This window comes from Macaca nemestrina, chromosome 1 (genome assembly GCF_043159975.1).
Source record: "Macaca nemestrina isolate mMacNem1 chromosome 1, mMacNem.hap1, whole genome shotgun sequence".
In the NCBI taxonomy this organism is placed as follows: Eukaryota; Metazoa; Chordata; class Mammalia; order Primates; family Cercopithecidae; genus Macaca; species Macaca nemestrina.
In genome coordinates, this window is record NC_092125.1 from 56,485,063 (window position 1) to 56,507,280 (window position 22,218).

At 37.5% G+C, this 22,218-nt stretch overlaps 1 long non-coding RNA gene across 1 annotated transcript in view; it reads left to right on the forward strand.

Annotated features, from left to right (window-relative positions):
* The first annotated feature begins 91 nt into the window (after window positions 1-91).
* Window positions 92-22,218, forward strand: part of LOC105484673 (uncharacterized) — a 202,625-nt gene continuing 180,498 nt past the window's right edge. The window contains exons 1-3 of the long non-coding RNA XR_011612443.1: window positions 92-4,744; window positions 5,334-5,537; window positions 6,364-6,490. This is a non-coding gene — a long non-coding RNA (uncharacterized lncRNA). The remainder of the gene's footprint in view (window positions 4,745-5,333; window positions 5,538-6,363; window positions 6,491-22,218) is intronic.

The window sequence follows — 22,218 nt, forward strand, 5'->3', positions numbered from 1 at the left end:
TTCTCCTGCCTCAGCCTCCCGAGTAGCTGGGACTACAGGCGCCCGCCACCTCGCCCGGCTAGTTTTTTTGTATTTTTTAGTAGAGACGGGGTTTCACCGTGTTAGCCAGGATGGTCTCGATCTCCTGATCTCGTGATCCGCCTGTCTCGGCCTCCCAAAGTGCTGGGATTACAGGCTTGAGCCACCGCGCCCCACCGATAGCTCACTTCTTTTTAGTGCAGAGTAATATTCCATTATCTGGATGTACCACAGTTTACTTATCCAATCACCTGCTGAGGGACATCTTGGTTGCTGCCAAGTTTTAGGAATTATGAATGAAGCTTCTTTAAACATCTTTGTGCAAGTTTTTGTGTAGACATAAGTTTTCAACTCCTTTGGGTATATATCAGGGAGCACAATTGCTGGATCACATGTTAATATTATGTTTAGTTTTGTAGGAAACCAGCAAACTCTTCCAAAGTGCTGTACCATTTTGCATTCCTACCAGCAATGAATGAGAGATTGTTTATATTTTAATAAGACTTTGGAGGACTTAAATGCCTAACATAAATTCTACTGATGTCCTTTCAGTCACCCCTCTAGTGCAAAAATATGAGATACACAATTCACATTCTGCAGTTATATTACATGTCTATTCCTCACATTTGTCTGTTGATTATGAGTTTGACAATAGCTATATTCCTTCAGTTATTCTATAAAAACTTCAATTATGCTATATAAATGTGTTATGTACACTCACATGTTTAGACATTTTTATAGCCAGCAATTTGCCTTCCTTCTTTTCTTCAATTTTCCCTTCCATTCTTCCTTCTTTCTTTCCTTTTAGATGGTAGATAGAGGTAGTGAATGTTACCACTTTCACAAATATTTTTTTAAAAATAATATGTTAATTTTATTCAAAATGACAATTTTTGACTCAGATTTTTTTTTAGAACAGCTTTATATTTACAGAAAAAATGTAAAGACAGTACAGAAAGGTCTCATATATCTCATACTCTGTGTCTTCTATTATCAACATCATGTATTGGTATGGTACATTTGTCACAATTAATGAATGAATGTTGCTACATTATTAAGTAAAGTCCTTGTTTTATTCAGATTTCCTTGGTTTTTAACTTAATGCTCTTTTTCTGTTCTAGGATCCTATCCAGATTGTCATATATAAGTTAACTCTCACGTTTTCTTAGCTTCCACTTGACTGACAATTTTTGATGACTACAAAAATGTTGAGATGTACTTGCATTTAAAAAAATAAGTATATTTAAATCTGTTTTTTTTTTTTTCAATATAGCAATGGGGTCTTGATGATTGCCTTAGACTGGCCTCAAACTCCTGAGCTTAAGCAATCTTCCTGCCTCACCCTCCTGAGTAGCTAGGACCAAAAACATGTGCCATCATGCCTAGCTAAGGAGTACTGGTATCTTATACAATGTACCTCAGTTGGGATTTGCCGGATATCATGGTTAGGTTGGGGTTATGAGCTTTGGGGAGGAAGACCATAGCCATAAAATACCATCATAATGACTTATCACTATTAATGTTAACAGTGATCACCTGGCTGAGGTGTGTTTGTCAAGATTGTCTATAGTCAAGTTATTCCTCCCCACTTTTTCTGAGTTGTGCTGTTTAGAAGAAAGTCACTGTACAACTTACATGGAGTGAGGAGTTAGGTTTCACCTTCTTGGGTGGGGATGACTTTTCTGCATAATTTGGGATTCTTTGGACAAAAGATGTGTCTAATCTCCCCCCACTTTCTTATTTATTCAATTGTTTTTATTAGTAGGGACTCCTGGATATTTATTTTAGACTTTGGATTTCACAAAGTTTTTAGGTTATGGAAAACTCCCTTGATTTTATTTAGATCTCTTACCTTACCAGGTCAGCTCTTGCCACTTCTCACCACATACCCAAAATTCTAGGCACAGGAAACACTTCTCTGTTTGGAGACCTGCCACTCAGACATTTCTCTGTCTTCACACACTATTTCTTCACCTGAAATGCCATTTACCATATACTGTAGTTGAATTCATGTCAATTCTTTGAGATCTAGCTCGTATAACTGCCTGGAAATTAGACTTTATTTTCACTTCCTTGGAAATTTATGTATATACCTTTATAGTAGTATTTATCACATTATCTAATATTTGTTTGCTTGTTTATCTTCCTCACTATATTGTGAAGTCATTGTGATAACAGCTATTCCTTTCTCTATTCTTCAGTAGCTAGCTCTCTGCCTAAGCAAGTTCTTGACAATATACAAAATTTGAATGGAGAGACAAGAAATAGAACTTTGCTAGTTAGCAAAACTGATTTTAGAAGGACTCTCTTGAGTCCTTTCTTTAGAAAAATGACATCGTGGTTCTGCTGTTAATAGAATATACAATTTGAGTTGTTTTTGTCTTCTTATAATGATATGTTTATTCTGATCATGTAGACGTCCATATGCAGTAATCTTTTAAGATCAGGTATTTGTGAGATGGCTGGCCAGAGTGAAGAATGCAGTTCCTAGCCAAAGAACAGCCTCTCCCTCTGTGAGGAGAACATATCCCCCAAGGCAGGAATGGAAACCAGGGTGACCTTGGCCTCATTAGTAGACTGCCCTAACCAGCCGAGCTAACCAGCCAGACTACAAAGACGGCAGAAAAGAAATCTAACAAACATAGACATTCACTTTGTAACATATAAAGTACAGTCTGTATTGACACACACAAACTGGCTTGACTGTTTTGACTGTCAAGTAGTCAAGAAAATATTTAAGTCAGTCAAAAAGCAGTCAAGTTGGCCAACAAGCATGTCTGACTTTCTTTTTTTCTCTGACTAGACTTTGAGTGCTGATTTGACTGGTTTGTGTTTGTAGAAACAGTCACATTTTCCTTGCCAAAAGAGAATGCTTTTTTTCGCTGAAACTTAATGAAATAACTGTTACATCATATAAATTCATTTCCTTAAGAATATGTGTCAGACTATCAAATCAGTTAAGGAAAATTCTCATCTTTTTTTCTCTTTGAAATTATGGATGGGCTAGTTTGGTTCCAAATTAAGTGAATTCATAGTGCCATCTAGTGCTTCAAAACAGAATTATCAAAGCGACTGTGGAGATATCTTAAATCAGGCATTGGCTTTAACACATTATCTTCAATTCTATGTTTAAACGAGTCACCTGGCTGATCCAGGCTAGCATTTTCTTGTTTGGATTATTAAAGTTGATTGGGTATTGAAGTTTTATCACATTTACTGGTGTGAGAAGTCATTGATTAAAGTATAGCTTGAAAAGAACCCCCAAAACATAACCAAAAACATATGTCCCTTTTATTTTTAAGAGTATTAAGGATGAAATTAATCCACAAGTAAAACCAAACAGTATCTCACAAGATAGACGATGAAAATCACAACCATAGATAAATTAAATCACCTCCCACCCAAACATGATGAAGTAAAACAGAGACCTGAGGATCGATGTGATTTTATTCTGTGTGCTTTTGAAATATATGTTCTCAGAGAGGGTTTAGAACCGAGATACAAAGAGGAAAATGTTCACTGAAGAGAATAAACAACTCATAAATGAGAGAATTGTTTCTACCTCAAGTAAACAAACCTCTGTTTACCAAACAGTTTCTGCCTTGATTGCCCTCCATTTCCTTATAAAATGGTAGCAGTATTTTCAGAACTTTATGTAAAAGTTATGAGGAAAACAGGCATAGTTGAGACACTCTTGATTTGGAGCCATTGCTGATCAAGGGACAAAATGTGACATATTTACATATTTTTCTTCAGAATTGAAATAGAATAAGGTTTTCTATTTCTCTGCACATTAAAATTTTAAAGGCACTTGCACGTGTTATTTCATCTCCCAACCACACTGTGCAGTATCATTAGCCTCATTTTAGAGTGGGTATCTGAATTAGCATTCAAACCCTGTCTCATACTCTCCAATGCACGGCAAAAGCCACATGTGCCTTTGCCTTTTTTTTTTTCCTTAGGGGTTTTTGAGAGCTTAGATCTAAAACAGTGAGAAGAGGAGTAGGGTTAGGAAGTGAGTGTAAGGGGAGGAAGAATTAAACGCATGTATAGGGAGAGAGGGTCACTCACACTGCCTGCAAGAGAGGCAAGCAGGGAAAGCCTTATGTCAAGTTTCATACAGAGCTTCATCACCCATGATGTCGGAGTTATCTAGAGAATGGAACAATAATTACAACTGTTGGAAACAATCCAACCTTAATGAAATATCCCTAAATACAATATTCAGAAGTATGAAACACTAAATGAAAATTCCTAAAGAGTGAAAAGTCAGTACAGAGATCCATTAACATATTGAGTAGCTTTATATCAATTGCTGCTAGTCATATGCAATCAATTTTTTTTTCTTTTTTCTGCCTTTTCTTCTTCATTTCAGATAATTCACTTTGGTTTTGATATTACTAGAGATGCAAAGTTGTATTTTGTAAATATTTTGCAGTTAAAAATTGTTTAATAGTATAGGTTTTCAAATGTGATAATAAAGCTTCATTTTGAATAGAGTTTTGCTTTAATCATTGTAGATCAGCCTTAATGTACTCAATTAAAAGTAGTTTTCTCATTATCATAAATGTTCTAATATGTGTTTCCACCTATCCCTAATTGCCTTTCCTAGGGGAAAGTCCTTTGCCATTGCAGCATTAAGTCACCATAGATGAAAAAGCATGCTTAAATGCTAAAATATTTATGATCTAGTCTACTTGCATTATCAACTCATCACAACTTATTGGTAAGCAATTGCAGTGCCTCTTGGCTAAAAAAGCAATGCCAGAAGTGGTAAGGCTCATGCTGACAGCTGTGCCTGGGCTACTGCTAGATACTTCAGTACTCCTTGCCCTTGGCAAATAACTTAGTGAGAGAACAATAAAACATATTGTTGTAAAACAGTAAAAGGTACCCAGTTTGCCAGTTTGCATATTTCTCTGCAGCTATCCATGATACAGGTAGCTATGGGCAGAGCTTGCAGCTTTGCCAGACTTGCTGGCTTTGAACAAAAGTATTTTGTTTCAGGCCATTCTATTGGGTGGGTTCCTGTGGGTATTTTGAGGAAGACTGGGGAAAGAGGTGTGTGTGTGTGTGTATGTTTTACTTTGTTGTTACTGTTTTTTTAACAACAAATCATGAATTAATTTACCCCATATGAAACCTAAACAAAGGAAAAAAGCCTTTGGGAATCATCTTTGAAAAGAGCTGGCAGCCAGGAGAAAGAAAACATTTGCTACAGCAGTTAGGAGAACATATTTGTTTGACTGAGTTTATTTTTTATCATCCACTGAATGCTTTCATTTGACTTAGCTGTTGTGTTTTGTGCCACAAAGCTAGGTCTGTCCACGTCATGGAGGCCCTCCTTCCTGGAGTACTCAGTCCACCAGCACAGCATAAACCTCCATTTACAGTGAACGCGTAGAATACCTTGGCTGTGCTGGCAGAAAAAGGGAGCTGACGCCAAGTGAGCTGCAACCACAAAAAATCAGACAGAAAAAATTTGCAACTCAGAGTGAGCTGATAAAGAAATCATTTTTGTATGTTTCTGGAACAAAAGCATGAATTATTTTAAATTGTATTTTCTTTTAATTTTATTTTTTGTTTTCCTGAAAATATCAGCCTTCTGTCTTGTCTAAACTTTTGCAGGGTATTACCAAAAACCATCCTTGGTATTGAACATGTTTAAACTTTATTACCTTTTTGTAATTCTGGCCTCTGTGGGTAGATTCCAGAAATCATCCACCTCTGCATCATCGAGAGGATAGCAAAGCCTTGCATGCAGTATTTGCGGATGGTCATTTGTTGAATGCATGAATTTACAAAACATACTAGCCATTTATAAAAAGATTGTTTTGAAATTAAATTAAGGTGAAGACAGTAAAAGATAATGTTATATATTAAACAAGTATCTTCTAGAAGTGGCATAACATAGGTAAATATGTAATTTGTGCAAGTATCAGCAAAAGTACCCAAGCAAGTTTCATGCCTATGTATCTGTTCTCCCTTAATTATATTTTCGTTTCTCTGTGGGCCATCAAAAACAGCCAACTTTCTCTATTTTAAAAAATTATTCTCTTTGTTATCAAATGAAAATCCAATCTAAAAACAGATAATATCTTTGAAAGGAAATAAAAATTAACATTGGTTTAGGTCTAACCATGTTCAAGGAACTTGATTTTGTGTGTGCTTGTATTGTCTATAAATAAATTGGCATGCAATGATTAAACAGGAAATTCAAATTAATTGGTACATGGACTTCTTTAACTATAGCTGCTGTAAGTGTAGGAAACATTTGATTGTATAAAAAAGTAGTTAATCGCAGGTTTGCTTCTGTTTCTTCTTGCCTCCCTCTTTTTTTAATAGAGATTTAAGAGAACAGAGGTTTTTCTCCTATCAAAATTCATGACAGCATATAAAATCCTGCTCAAAATAGTCATGTGTGATGAAGTGATTCCCAGCATATGTTTGGAAGGATGTTCCATTTTCTCAGGTACCATATTTGCACAGATCTATGTTACTAAAGCTATGGAAATACCATACTTGAAGAATGTTGATAATTGCAGACTGAAGAATTGACAGCACTCTGTAGTTAACACATTCAGTTCAGGTAGGCATAGATACCCAGGTGAGATCAACCACCACAGGAAGTCGTCTAGCATAAAATACATAGCAGAACTCATGTGTGGATACACACATACGTGCACACACACAAACACATAAGCAACAAAAGAGGAGCTAGACAACCAAGACCAAAATATATCTGGCTAAGGTTTTTATGTCATTGAGTAAGAACTGACATCTAAGAATAGTACTACAATACAGTTTATGCCTAGACAGTTAAAATACAACTATTATTTGATTGGCATGTGTTATGGACTTAATGTTTGTATCTCCCCAGAGTTCGCATGTTGAAATCCTATCTACCGATGTGATGGTGTTTGGAGGTGAGGGCTTAGAGTTGGATTAGGCCATTAGGGTGGGACTGTCATGATGAGGTTAATGCTCTCAAGGTAATTATGCTAAATGAAATAGTCCAGGCACAAAAAGACAAATACTGCATGATCTCACTTATATGTGGAATCTAAAAAAATCAATCTCAGAAACAGAGTAGAAAGTTGGTTGCTATAGGCTAATAAAGTGGGGAGGGCAGAGAAGAGTGGGATGGAAAAAAAAGACATATTGGTTGAAAACTACAAAGTTTCACTTCAGTTAGAATGAAGGAATACATTTTTGTGATCTACTGTACAACATAGTGATTATAATTAATAAGGTATTGTATATTTTAAAATTGATTAAAAATAGATTTTAAACATTCTCACCACAATGTAAGGGATAAACTGGCTTGATTTAATCTTTCTACAGTGTATACATGGATCAAAAGATAACATTGTATCCCATATACAATTATCATTTGTCAATTAAAAGATGATAAAAAGAAAATTAGATGCAACAACAAAAAAAAAAAAAAGAAAAAAAAAGGAAGAGACATAGATCTCTCTGTCTCTCTCTGCCATGTAAGAATACAACAAGAAGGTGGCCATTTGTGAGCCAGGAAGAGAGCCCTCACCAAACACTTGGCTTGCAGGTACCTTGATCTTAGACTTTCTAGCCTCTAAAACTGTGAGAAATAAATGTTTGCTGTTTAAGCCACCCAGTCTATGATAATTTGTCATAGAAGCCCAAACTGACTGCTGCATATGAACTGATAGCACATGGACATATATTTAGGCTTACTGTTAATAAACATTCTGTTGTGTGAATTACTGTTAATAAGCATTCTGTTGTGGAATTAAGTTGCTCTATACAAAACTGCTTTAAAATTTCCAAATTTAGCGAACAACAAAAACTAATGCCTAGTACACCTTGTAGAAAGTGCCCTGATCTCAATATCAGGATCCAACTGATAATTTCAGTTAAAAACTATTGTACTCTGAGTTGGAAAGCCAGTTAACCAGTGCTTATTGGTTGCTCCACATGTGGCATTTTTTAATGCAGTCGTCTCTACATCGATCTATGCCATGCACATCTCACGACTCTTTCTCCTTCTCTCTGTTCCCTACATTCGCACTGCCTTGCCTCAGGTTCTCTTCATCTTCCATGTGTTACACTATAATGAAAATTGCTATCATTTTGATGATCTCCGGTACTCTCTGACATCAATTTTATACTTTATTTTCTCACATTCTGTCATAATATCCAGTATTTTTACTTATTATGGAAGCACTTCTTTTCTTCATCGTACAAATATCATTCAGAGTCATCTTCTCATTGTTTCTTCTACACATGTTTAGCCTTCCAGTGAAGAGGAATGAATATAAGCTTCGGTGTTAGAAAGACATGAGTTTGAATGATATTTTTTTTTCTTACTGTGAGAACATTCCAGTTTTATTTTTTGTAAAATGGGAATAATAATATCTACCTGACAGGCTAGTTTCAAAATGAAATTGGAAAGTGCATTATGTAAAGTTCTTAGACTGGTGACAGATAGAGAAAAAGTTCTAAGTAAGTGCTAGTTCCTTTTTATAAATGTGCCTGATCTCTAAGATATTTTGTTGATGCTCTGTACAAATTAGTTATATAAATTGCATCTATTATTTATTACTGAAACTCAATTATTGGTGAGAGGAGAAAATAAGAATATGGTTTGTCAATTATGATGGTGGTCATTATTTCTTCCAAAACCAAAAATAACCTTATGTTGTAGGCCAACTCTCTGATAAGAGAATGAGTGGAATATTCATCCTTGTAAATGAAGAATTTATCATGGGTAAAATAAGAGCTGAAATGTGTTAATTACCTTAATCTGATTATTATACATCATGTAGTTCAAAACATCACAAAATATCTGAGGACGATCTACAATTATTACTTGTCAATTAAAAAAATAAAATTAGATCATTTTTAGCCCACCTGGAAGCAGCTACAGAAAGAGCCACTCACTCTGTTTTTAAAACAGCTGAATTAAATGACATAAACAGGAGGAGGCAGTTCAAGATGGCTGACTAGAAGCCTACACCAATTGTCTTCCCCACAGGACTACTAATCAGAACAACTATCCACACAAAAAAGCACCTTCATAAGATCCAAAAATCAACTTAGGTACTAGCTTGGCTACTGTGGGGTAGAGTACACGGCAGGCTCTTTGGGTCCCGGATTCTAGGCCTTGGCTCTTGGATGGCATTTCTGGACCTTTCCTGGGCCAGAGGAGAACCACTGCCCGGAAGAGCGAGTCCCGTGTCTGGCAGCATTCACCACAAGCTGATTGAAGAACCCTTGGACCTTGAATGAACATCAATAGTTTCCAGGCGGTACTCACCATGGGCTTGGGGCAGGGGTGGCCACAGAGAGAGACAGCTCTGCTTGTGAAAAGGGAAGAAGATTGCAACCGACTTTTTCCTGTGGTTTCGGTACCAACTCATCCTCAGTAGAATAGAGCACCAGGTAGATTTCTAAAGTTTCTGACTCCAGACCCTGGCTGCTGTACAGCATCTATGGACCTGTCTGGAGCCAGGAGGAACTTGTCACCCTGAAGGGAAGAAGACAAGCCTGGCTGGCTTCACTGCCTGCTGATTGTAGAGCCCTAGGGCTTTAAGCAAATGTGAGCGCAGTAGCCAGTCAGTAGTTGCTGTGGGCCTTGGATGAGACCCAGTATTTTGCTGACTTCTGATCTGACCAGTGCAGTTTCAGTGGCAATGGCCACAGGGGTGCTTGGTGATCCATCCCCCAGCTCCAGACAGCTCAGCACACAGAGGGAACTGATATTTGCTGGGAGAAAGTAAGGGAAGAGAACAAGAGTCTCTGCCTGGTACTCCAAGTAATCCTCCCAGATCTTAGTGAAGACAGCCAAGACGGTACTTCAACAAGTCTTCAAGAGCCACAGTGTTACTGGGTTTGGGATGCCCCCCAATGCAGATATGGCTGCAGAGACCAAAAACTTAGATCACAACACCTGAGTCCCTTCTAATACCTAGACAGCCCTCCCAAAAAGGATGGGTACAAACAAGCCCAGATTGCAAAGACAAAAATAAATACCTAACCCTTCAATGCTCAGACATTGACAAACATCCACAAATATCCAGACTATCCAGGAAAACATGACCTCACCAAATGAAGTAAATAAGGCACCATTGACCAATCCTGGAGAGACAAGAATATGTGAGCTTTCAGACAGAGAATTCAAAATAGTTGTGTTGAGGAAATTCAATGAAACTTAAGATAACAGACAAAGAATTCGGAATCTTACTAGAGAAATTTAACAAAGAAATTGAACTAATTAAAAAGAATCAGGCAGAAATTCTGGAGTCGAAAAATGCAACTGACGTACTGAATAACGCATCAAAATTGCTTAACAGCAGAATTGGCCAAGAAAAAGAAAGAATTAGCTTGAAGACAGGCTATATGAAAATGCACAGTCAGAAGTGACAAAAAGAAAAAGGAATAAAAAAGAATGAAGGCTGCCTACAAGATGTAGAAAATAGCCTCAAAAGGACAAATCTAAGAGTTATTGGCCATGAAGAGGAAGTGGAGAGAGAGATCGGGGTAGAAAGTTTATTCAAAAGGATAACAACAGAGAACTTCCCAAACCTACAGAAAGATATCAATATTCAAGTACAAGGTTTATAGAACATCAAACAGATTTAACCTAAATAAGACTGTACCTCAAGACAGTTAATAATCAAACTCCCAAAGGTCAAGGATAAAGAAAGTATCCCAACAGTAGCAAGATAAAAGAAACAAATAATATACAATGGAGTGTCAAAAAAAAAAAAAAATCAAAATGAAATAAAGACTTTAAGACTAAATCTAAGACCTCCACAGTATTTCAATTTTAGAAAACATTGAGGAATCTCTCCAGGATACTGGTCTGGGCAAAGGTTTCTTGAGTAATACTCCACAAGCATAGGTTATCAAAGCCAGAATTCACAAATGGGATCACATCAAGTAAAAAAGCTTTTACACTGTGAAGGAAGCAATCAACTAAGTGAAGAGACAACCCACAGAATGGGAGAATTTTTTTTTTTTTTTTTTTTTTTTTTTTTTGAGGCAGTCTCGCTCTATAGGCCAGGCTGGAGTGCAGTGACGCGATCTTGGCTCACTGCAAGCTCTGCCTCCTGGGTTCACGCCGTTCTCCTGCCTCAGCCTCCTGAGTAGCTGGGACTACGGGTGCCTGCCACCACGCCTGGCTAATTTTTTGTATTTTTAGTAGAGACGGAGTTTCACCGTGTTAGCCAGGATGGTCTCCATCTCCTGACTTCATGATCCACCCGCCTCGGCCTCCCAAAGTGCTGGGATTACAGGCGTGAGCCACTGCATCTGACCAGGAGAAAATATTTACAATCTATCCATCTGACAAGGGGTTCTTTTATTATTATTATTATTATTCTTTAAGTTCTGGGGTACATGTGCAGAACGTGCAGTTTTGTTACATAGGAATACACGTGCCATGGTGGTTTGCTGCACCCATCAACCCATCACCTACATTAGATATTTCTCCTAATGCTGTTCCTCCCCTAGCCCCCCACCCCCTGATAAGCCCTGGTGTATGATATTCCCCTCCCTGTGTCTATGTGTTCTCATTGTTCAACTCTCATTTATGAGTGAGGTAGTGCGGTGTTTGGTTTTCTGTTCTTGTGATAGTTTCCTGAGAATGATGGTTTCCAGCCTCATCCATGTCCCTGCAAAGGACATGAACTCATCCTTTTTTATGACTGCATAGTATTCCATGGTGTACATGTGCCACATTTTCTTAATCTAGTCCATCATTGATGGACATTTGGGTTGGTTTCAAGTCTCTGCTATTGTGAATAGTGCCTCAATAAACATATGTGTGCAGTGTGCATGTGTCTTTATAGTAGAATGATTTATAATCCTTTGGGTATTATACCCAGTAATGGGATTGCTGGATCTAATGGGATTGCTGGATCAAATGGTATTTCTAGCTCTAGATCCTTGAGGAATTGCCACACTGTCTTCCACAATGGTTGAACTAATTTACACTCCCACCAACAGTGTAAAAGTGTTTCTATTTCTCCACATCCTCTCCAGCATCTGTTGTTTCCTGACTTTTTAATGGTCACCATTCTAACTGGCTTGAGATGGTATATCATTGTGGTTTTGATTTGCATTTCTCTAATGACAAGTGATGATGAGCATTTTTTCATGTGTCTGTTGGCTCCATAAATGTCTTCTTTTGAGAAGTGTCTGTTCATATTCTTTGCCCACTTTTTGATGGGGTTGTTTGTTTTTCTCTTGTAAATTTGTTTAGGTTCTTTGTAGATTCTGGATATTAGCCCTTTGTCAAATGGATAGATTGCAAAGATTTTCTCCCATTCTATCAGTTGTCTGTTCACTCTGATAATAGTTTCTTTTGCTGTGCAGAAGCTCTTTAGTGTAATTAGATTCCATTTTGTTAATTTTGGCTTTTGTTGCTGTTGCTTTTGTTGTTTTAGACATGAAGTCTTTGCTCATGCCCATGTTCTGAATGGTACTGCCTAGGTTTGTCTTCTAGGATTTTTATGATTTTAGGTCTTACGTTTAAGTCTTTAATCCATCTTGAGTTGAATTTTTGTATAAGGTGTAAGGAAGGGGTCCAGTTTCAGTTTTCTGCATATGGCTAGCCAGTTTTCCTAACACTATTTATTAAATAGGGAATATTTTCCCCATTGCTTGTTTTTGTCAGGTTTATCAAAGATCAGATGGTTGTAGATGTGTGATGTTATTTCTGAGGCCTCTGTTCTGTTCCATTGGTCTATATCTCTGTTTTGGTACCAGTACCATGCTGTTTTGGTTACTGTAGCCGTGTAGTATAGTTTGAAGCCAGGTAGTGTGATGCCTCTAGCTCTGTTCTTTTTGCTTAGGATTGTCTTGGCTATTTGGGCTCTTTTTTGGTTCCACATGAAGTTTAAAGTAGTTTTTTCCAATTCTGTGAAGAAAGTCAATGGTAGCTTGATGGGGATAGCATTGAATCTATAAATTACTTTTGGCAGTATGTCCATTTTCACAATATTGGTTCTTTGTATCCATGAACATGGACTGTTTTTCCATTTGTTTGTGTCCTCTCTTATTTCCTTGAACAGTGGTTGTAGTTCTCCTTGAAGAGCTTCTTCACATTCCTTGTAAGTTGTATTCCTAGATATTTTATTCTCTTAGTAGCAATTGTGAATGGGAGTTCACTCATGATTTGTCTCTCTGTTTGTTATTAGTGTATAGGAATGCTTGTGATTTTTGCACAATGATTCTGTATCCTGAGACTTTGCTGAAGTTGGTTATCAGCTTAAGGAGATTTTGGGCTGAGATGGTGGGGTTTTCTTTTTTCTTTTTTTTTTTTTTTGAGACGGAGTCTCGCTCTGTCACCCAGGCTGGAGTGCAGTGGCGCGATCTCGGCTCACTGCAAGCTCCGCCTCCCGGGTTCACGCCATTCTCCTGCCTCAGCCTCCCGAGTAGCTGGGACTACAGGCGCCCACAACCGCGCCCGGCTAATTTTTTTTTGTATTTTTAGTAGAGACGGGGTTTCACCGTGGTCTCGATCTCCTGACCTTGTGATCCGCCCGCCTCGGCCTCCCAAAGTGCTGGGATTACAGGCGTGAGCCATCGCGCCCGGCCATGGTGGGGTTTTCTAAAGATAAAATAATGTCATCACAAAAGAGACAATTTGACTTCCTCTCTTCCTATTTGAATACCCTTTATTTCTTCCTCTTGCCTGATTGCCCTGGACAGAACTTCCAATACAATATTGAATAGGAGTGGTGATAGAGGCCATCCTTGTCTTGTGCCGGTTTCTAAAGGGAATGCTTCCAGTTTTTGTCAATTCAGTATGATATTGGCTGTGGGTTTGTCATAAATAGCTCTTATTATTTTGAGATACATTCCATCGATACCTAGTTTATTGAGAGTTTTTAGCATGATGGGGTGCTGGATTTTGTCGAAGACTTTTTCTGCCTCTATTGAGATAATAATGTGGTTTTTGTCATTGGTTCTGTTTATGTGATGGATTACGTTTATTGGTTTGCAGATGTTGCACCAGCCTTGCATCCCAGGGATGAAGCCGACTTGATCATGGTGAATAACCTTTTTGATGTGCTGCTGGAATTCGGTTTGCCAGTATTTTATTAAGGATTTTCACATCGATGTTCATCAGGGATATTGGCCTGAAATTTTCTTTTTTGTTGTGTCTCTGACAGGGTTTGGTATTAGGATGATGCTGGCCTCACAAAATGAGTTAGGGAGGATTCCTTCTTTTTCTATTGATTGGAATAGTTTCAGAAGGAATGGTACCAGCTTCTCTTTGTACCTCTGGTAGAATTCGGCTGTGAATCCATCTAGACCTGGATTTTTTTGGTTGGTAAGCTGTTAATTGCTGCCTCAATTTCAGAACTTGTTATTGTTCTATTCAGGGATTTGACTTCTTTCTGAGTTAGTCTTGGGAGGGTGTATATGTACAGGAATTTATCAATTTATTCTAGATTTTCTAGTTTATATGCGTAAACGTGTTTATAGTATTCTCTGATGGTAGTTTGTATTTCTGAGGGATAGGTGGTGATATCCCCATTTCATTTTTCATTGCATCTATTTGATTCTTCTCTCTTTTCTTCTTTATTAGTCTGGCTAGAGGTCTATTTTGTTGATCTTTTCAAAAAAACAGCTCCTGAATCCATTGATTTTTGAAGGGTTTTTCATGTCTCTGTCTCCTCTAGTTCTGCTCTGATCTTATTTCTTGTCTTCTGTTAGCTTTTGAATTTGTTTGCTGTTGCTTCTCAGTTTTTTAATTGTGATGTTTTTAATTGTGATGTTGTCAGTTTTAATTGTCAGTTTTTAATTGTGATGTTGCGGTGTCAATTTTAGATCTTTTCTGCTTTCTCTTGTGGGCATTTAGTGCTATAAATGTCCCTCTACACACTGCTTTAAATGTGTCCCAGAGATTCTGGTATGTTGTCTTTGTTCTCATTGGTTTCAAAGAACATCTTTATTTCTTCCTTCATTTCGTTATTTACCCAGTAGTCATTCAGGAGTAGGTTGTTCAGTTTCCATGTAGTTGTGCAGTTTTGAGTGAGTTTCTTAATCCTGAGTTATAATTTGTTTCCACTGTGGTCTGAGAGACTGTTATGATTTCCGTGTTCTTTTTTTTTTTTTTTTTGCATTTTCTGAGGAGTGTTTTACTTCCAATTATGTGGTCAATTTTAGAATAAGTGCGATGTGGTGCTGAGAAGAATGTATATTCTGTTGATTTGGGGTGGAGAGTTCTGTAGATGTCTGTTAGGTCCACTTGGTCCAGAACTGAGTTCACATCCTGAATATCCTTGTTAATTTTCTGTCTCATTGATCTGTCTAATATTGACAGTAGGGTGTTAAAGTCTCCCACTATTATTGTGTGGAAGTCGCAGTCTCTTTGTAGGTCTCTAAGAACTTGCTTTATAAATCTGGGTGCTCCTGTGTTGGGCGCATATATATTTAGGATAGTTAGCTCTTCTTGTTGAATTGATCCCTTTACCATTATGTAATGCCCTTCTTTGTCTCTTTTGATCTTTGTTGGTTTAAAGTTTGTTTTATCAGAAATTAGGATTGCAATTCCTGCTTTTTATTCTTTTTTCTTTTGCTTTCCATTTGCTTGGCAAATATTCCTCCATTCCTCCACAAGGGATCCTTACCTGGAATATACAAGGAGCTCAAACAACTCTATAGGAAAAAAAATCAAATAATCATATTAAATAATGGGCAAAAGATCATAATAAACACATCTCAAAAGAAAACATTCAAATGGAAAACAGGCATATGGAAAAGAGCTCAACATTACTGATCATCAGAGAAATGCAAATCAAAACTACAATGAGATATCATCTTATCCCAGTAAAAATGGCTTTTATCAAAATGATAAGCAATAATGAATAATGGTGCTGACGTGGAGAAAAGGGAACCCTCATATGCTGTTGGTGGAATGTAAATTAGTACAACCACTATGGAGAACTGTATGGAGTTTCTTCAAAAATCCAAAGATAGAACTATTATATATTCTAGCAGTTCCACTACTGGATATTTATGCAAAAGAAATCAGTATGTGGAAGAGATATCTGCACTCCCATGTATATTGCAGCACCATTCGCACTAGCCAAGATTTGGAAGCATCAACAGATGAGTGGATAAAGAAAATGTGGTACATATACACAATGGAGTACTATTCAGCCATGAAAAGAATGAGATCCTGTCATTTGCAACAACATGGTTGGAACTGGAGGACATTATGTTAAGTGAAATAAGCCTGGCACAGAAAGACAAATATTGCATGTTCTCAGTCATTTGTGGGAGTAAAATTTTAAAATAATTGAACTTATGCATATAGAGAGTAGAAAGAAGGTGATGAGAGGCTGGGAAGGGTAGTGGTTGGTGGTGGGAAGTGGGGGTGATTAACAGGTACAAAAATATAGTTAAATAGGATGAATAAGGTCTAGTATTTGATAACACAACAGGGTGACTACAGTCAACAGTAAATTAATGTACATTTTAAAATAAAGAGCATAATTGGAGCATTTGTAACACAGAGAAAGGATAAATGCTTGAGGTAATGGATACTCCATTTACCCTGATGTGATTATTATGCATTGTATGCCTGTATCAAAATATGTCAGTTATCCCATGAATATATATGCCTATTATGTGTGCACAGAAATTGTTTACAAAATTACATTTTAAAAAAGAACTCAAGCCAAGTAAATAGATTCAAGGTAATTTTAGTGAATTATTAACTCTATGTAAGAGGACAATAGTCTAGTCTCTAAAATACCTCGTGGGTTGAATGTAGAACAGAGAGTGGGCATTTTGAAAATAAGATACCGTTAGGTCGTTTTTTTGATAACTTTTATTTTAAGTTCGGGGGTACATGTACAGGTTTGTTACATAGGTAAACTTGTGTCATGTGGGGTTGCTGTACAGATTATTTAATCACTCAGGTGTTAAGCCCAGTTCCCATTAGTTATTTTTCTTGATTCTTTTCCTTCTCCCACCCTCTACTCTCTGATAGGCTCCAGTGTGTGTTGTTCCCCTCTATGTGCCTATGTGTTCTCATTATTTAGCTCCCACTTATAAGTGAGAACATGCAGTATTCGGTTTTCTGTTGCTGCATTAGTTTGCTAAGAATAATGGCCTCCAGCTCCTTTCATGTCCCTGCAAAAGATATGATCTTATTCTTTTTTTATGACTGCATAGTATTCCATGGTGTATATGTACCACATTTTATTTAATTTATCATTGATGGGCATTTAGGTTGACTTCATGTCCGTTTCTATTGTGAACAGTGCTGCAGTGAACACATGTGTGCATATGTCTTTATTGAAAGAAGACATACATGTGGCCAACAATCATATGTAAAAAAGTTTAACATCATTGATCATTAGAGAAATGCAAATGAAAACCACAATGAGATACCATCTCACACCAATTGGAATGACTATTATTAAAAAGTCAACTCATAACAGACACTGGGGAGGCTGTGGATAAAAAGGAACATTTACAGCTGGGTGCAGGGGCTTATGCCTGTAATCCCAGCACTTTGCGAGGCTGAAGCGGGTGGATCACCTGAGGCCGGGAGTTCAAGACCAGTTTGACAAACATGGAGAAACCCCATCTCTACTAAAGATACAGAATTAGCTGGGTATGGTGGCACATGCCTGTAATCCCAGCTCCTGAGGAGGCTGAGGCAGGAGAATTGCTTGAACCCAGGAGGTGGAGGTTGCAATGAGCCGAGATCGTGCCATTGCACTCTAGCCTGGGCAACAAGAGGAAAACTCTGTCTCAAAAAAAAGGAACATTTGGACACTTCCACCATTGTGGAAGACAGTTTGGCAATTCTTCAAAGACCTGAAGACAGGAATACCATTCAACCTAGAAATCCTGTTACTCGGTATATACCCAAAGGAATATAAATGGTTCCATTATGAGGTCACATTTTAATAAATTGCTTTAGAGATTGATATTGCCATTTCCCTTATTCTTTTATATCTATATCTAGAATAATACAAATTTTACTGTCTCTTCAAAGAACAAGTATTGGAAAATATTAATATATCCTTTCAGATAGATGTACTCATTAACGGTCCCCTTTGAGGGGTGGCCAACTGCTTCTCTCTAGGTGGTAGTATAATATTTGGAATATTTTGTCTCCAATATTTTCATTTACCTTTTGGCCTTTGCTGAAACAATAGCTAGGCATTCATCATCTCAAGGAAAAAATAATGCAACCAAAAGAACTTAACACTGTAAATTTTACCTGGCTTTTGAGTTTAAAAAGACAAGACCACAGACAGAAACAGATAGGACTTGTGGCCCCAGACTGTACAACATGCTTTGGAGAATACATTATATAAATAGAATGCACTCACTAAGATTAGACAAGGTGCCTTAGGGGAAGAAAAAGGAGAAACAAACAAGAGGAGAAACACTGATATTTGTGGGTTCCTGAGAAAGGAAGCATGCCTTTGCTTCACCCAGATCCTGACTGATTTCCTGGATTAACGCAAAATAATCCCTGAATGCATCGGGAGGAGTCTAATTGCAGAAGAGTTAGGTGCCTCAATTCCTAGGTGGAGCCCTGGTTGTACAGTAAGACTCTACCCTACAAGTGACTTGGAGGGACACGTGTCACTTCTTAGAGTTCCCTCATGGGGGGACTCACCTCATCAATTTCCCTATATCCAGAGCAGTAAGGATCAGCAAACTGACAGGGATGTGAAAAATGGACTGGGATAGTACTGTGTTATTTACCATGGCTCATCAGGTTGTAGGGGAGCAGACAGTACCTTTGCTTTCATGTAGAAGTGAGCAGCTGAGAGATAAGATCTGAAGCCATCTTGGGGGTCATAAACAAAGGATGACTCAACAGAAGCCCTGTGGGCTGCTGAGGAACAGATGGAAACATGGTCATTTTTTGAAGAACATTCCCTCCCAGCCTCCCACCCACATTGCCTTGAAAACCTCTGGAATTTAGCCAAAACCTCAGAAAAAAGGGAGCACCTATATTGACTGAGATTGAGATCCTGCTAGGAAGACAGGTGGCTCAAAAAAGATTTAAATTGGATTATAGAAAAATGACGTTGTTTTGCACATGATGGATGAAATTGAATCCTGCAATCCTGCACAGCTAACCTGTATGGAAGGACCATGACCTCAAAAATAATCATTTTGTAAGTATCATCTGTAAGTTCACTTGCTAACTGTTCTTATCTCTGGACATTTAGGGCTGAAGTTAGAGTGATCATGAAAGATTTAAAGTTGTGATAATGGCAATTGCTTGAGTTCTGGTCCTCGCTATCCCTGTTTCATGTAGTGTAACCTAGGTGAGTTGATTATCCTTTTGTGCCTTGATTCCCTAATCTACAAAATAAAAATATCAATGATTTCTGCTTCAAAGATTGTGGTGAAGACTAAATTAGATATCAAGTAAAGTGGTTACACAGTGCCTGTCATATGACAAGAGCTAAGTAAATATTAGCCAAAATAAATCCATAAATTGTGGTTAATGAATGTAATTAGAAGAAGAATCAACTATGAAAAAAACATACTTAGGGTTTAGAGTTAAAACCAAATAAAGTTTACTGGAGGTCTATGAATGCTTTCAATAATACTCATGCTTGCTTCTATAAGGCCTATGGGTAAGTGCCTGGTATGAATGACACAGTCATGTTTATATGACCAAATTAAATATCTTTAGCTTTTCTTTTTTGGTCTCTGAAGCTTTTCCAACATCTTAACTCACCATCATGTGTAGGTTTTTTCGTAGTACAGTTCAATACTTTTTGTAAACATACATACAAATTAAGACAATAGTCTCAGTGTGTTCCCAGCAGCCACAATTTTCTTTTCCTTTCTCTGCATTCATTGCATTTAAGAAAAGTAACCTGCTGAAATGGTTGCATACAAAGTATATTAGCCAATAATCATCTCTTCTCTGAAGGAGGAAGGTTAAAAGCAAGAAAAACTATTCCAAGGTAGGAATATTGAGTTTTATTGCCACTAGTTTGATTAACCTGGACTCTTGTAGAAAGAGTAGCTCTTGTAGTGAAGCAATTATTCCCTCTGATGGAAGGTGCTCGTAAGTACCTCCCTAAGCAAAGTGGCACTTGTCCCAGGGAATGCCTTGTACTAGGAAGAATACCAAAAGTGGATTCCAGAGAACTGGGATGTAGTTAAGCTTCTTTGCATGGTATCTCTGGAAGGAAATATTTCTCCACCTGTAAGATAGCATAAAAATTACGATATATCGGGGTTATCTGTGTCATCTAAAGACATACATGTAAAATACTTAGTAAATTATAAATAATTATACAAATAGAAGGGATTAAATTATTGCAAATTTATATTTTTACATAATGTTCACATTCCTTCCTTTTGTGACATAAAACCGTGGTGTTGAAAAGCAAACACAGTGAGCACTTTGGTAGGGGCAAGGTAAAGAGATGCTTGTTTGTCTAAGTGCCTTGCCATGTTTCACCTGGTTTCCGTCCTCCTTAGTGACAGAAACAATTTTTGGATAGGTAGTAAGTGCGTACCCTAAGGAAGCTGGCTGAGCATATGGCCAGATAACTTAAGTTTCAGCTGTGGAATGAAGCAAGTGCATGGCTACTCAGTATATATCTTTCATTTATTCACCCATTCACCTGCTTACTCACTCATCTATTCATTTATTTATTAATCTAGACATCATTCATCAAATATTTATTAAATACTAGACCAGATGCTCAGGATCAGGATGCTGACATATAAGATGGTTGTAATACATTGCTGAATTTGGGATTAAAAAATAGATCTAGTCTTTGCCCAGTTTTTCACTATTCTCTCTCCCACCTCCTACCTGCCCACCCTTGTCCCTGTCTCTCTCTGTTACAGCCATACCCATTCTATTTCTATCACTTAATCATAGCACTCTTGTTCCTGACTCAGGATCTTTGCACTTCCTGTTACTCAGGTTTTTACCTGCCGAATCATTCCACCACTCAGGCTGTAGATCCAGACTCTCCTCTGTGGAGGCTTCTTTCCTGATTGCTCTAGCTAAAGTAGCTCCTCCCAACCTCTTACCTACACTTTTTCTATTTCCTAGTCTTCATAGTTCTTATCACTAGCTGAAATTACATATATTTGTTCAGCCTCCCTCAACTAGAACATAAGCTTCAGGAGATCAGGGATGAAGTTATCACCAGTGCCCTGAGCAGCACCTGGCTCAGTTCTTCACATGCTTACCTGGAATATCAGCTCAAAAATATTTATTAAAAGGATAAATGAAAAGGGAAGATGAAAAATGATAGACATTCTGTGTCCATCATCCTTCCACAAAACATTACTTATATTACAGATAAATAAATATACTGTCTTACTCAGGGGATTTTAATGGGTAAGAAAGATGTATTCATGGGATTTTAAAGGATAAGAAAGCTGCATTTATTTTTTCCTGCCAGTTAGTGTAGCTACATCTTAGCTGCATTTTCGGTAAGTGTAAGTGACATCTAAAGTCTACTAGCATGTATTTTTAAATAGTGCACATAGACATTTGTCTCCCACCTACCTCCTGACCAGGCTAGTTTAAATGCTCCTCATCTGTTCTGTCACACTGGGAGTATCTCTATGGCTATACTCTCTATATGTACTACTCAGTGACTGCTTTTACTGCTGGATCCACCCTAGACACTGAGCTCTGTTTTGTATATACCTTGCTTTCCTAGAGTAAAACATGGGCCCTGTACAAAGCAGATAATGGGTAATTGTTTCTTGGCCATTCCTTTGTGCAAGAGAAAGAGAAACTTTTATGTATTAGAGATTGTGGCAGCTGCAGAGAATAAAACTGTAAAGAAGATGGGCATGGTTCCAGTACTTACAGGGTGAATAAAGCACATGGGTAAACACAGGCTAAATCTTTTTAGTAGTTACAGCAATAACAACAATATGGGTAGAGCTATTGTTCATTTCCAACTGTCAGATAACAACAAATAGATTGGCAAAGGAGCTGTAAGTGGATGAGAAGGACCTTTATTTGATTCCAGCAGTTTGTGTTAGGTTAGATGATACATTTATTTCTAAATTGATTTTGACCATCCATAAGCATCAAAATTCTCACTGGGAATTTGAAGTCATAATGTGATGCCTCTTACAACTAACTAGGTCACTTCTATGTATTCTTACTGGAAAATTATTGTCTTTGAATATTAAAATTGACATTACTACCTTTTGAAATATTAAAGG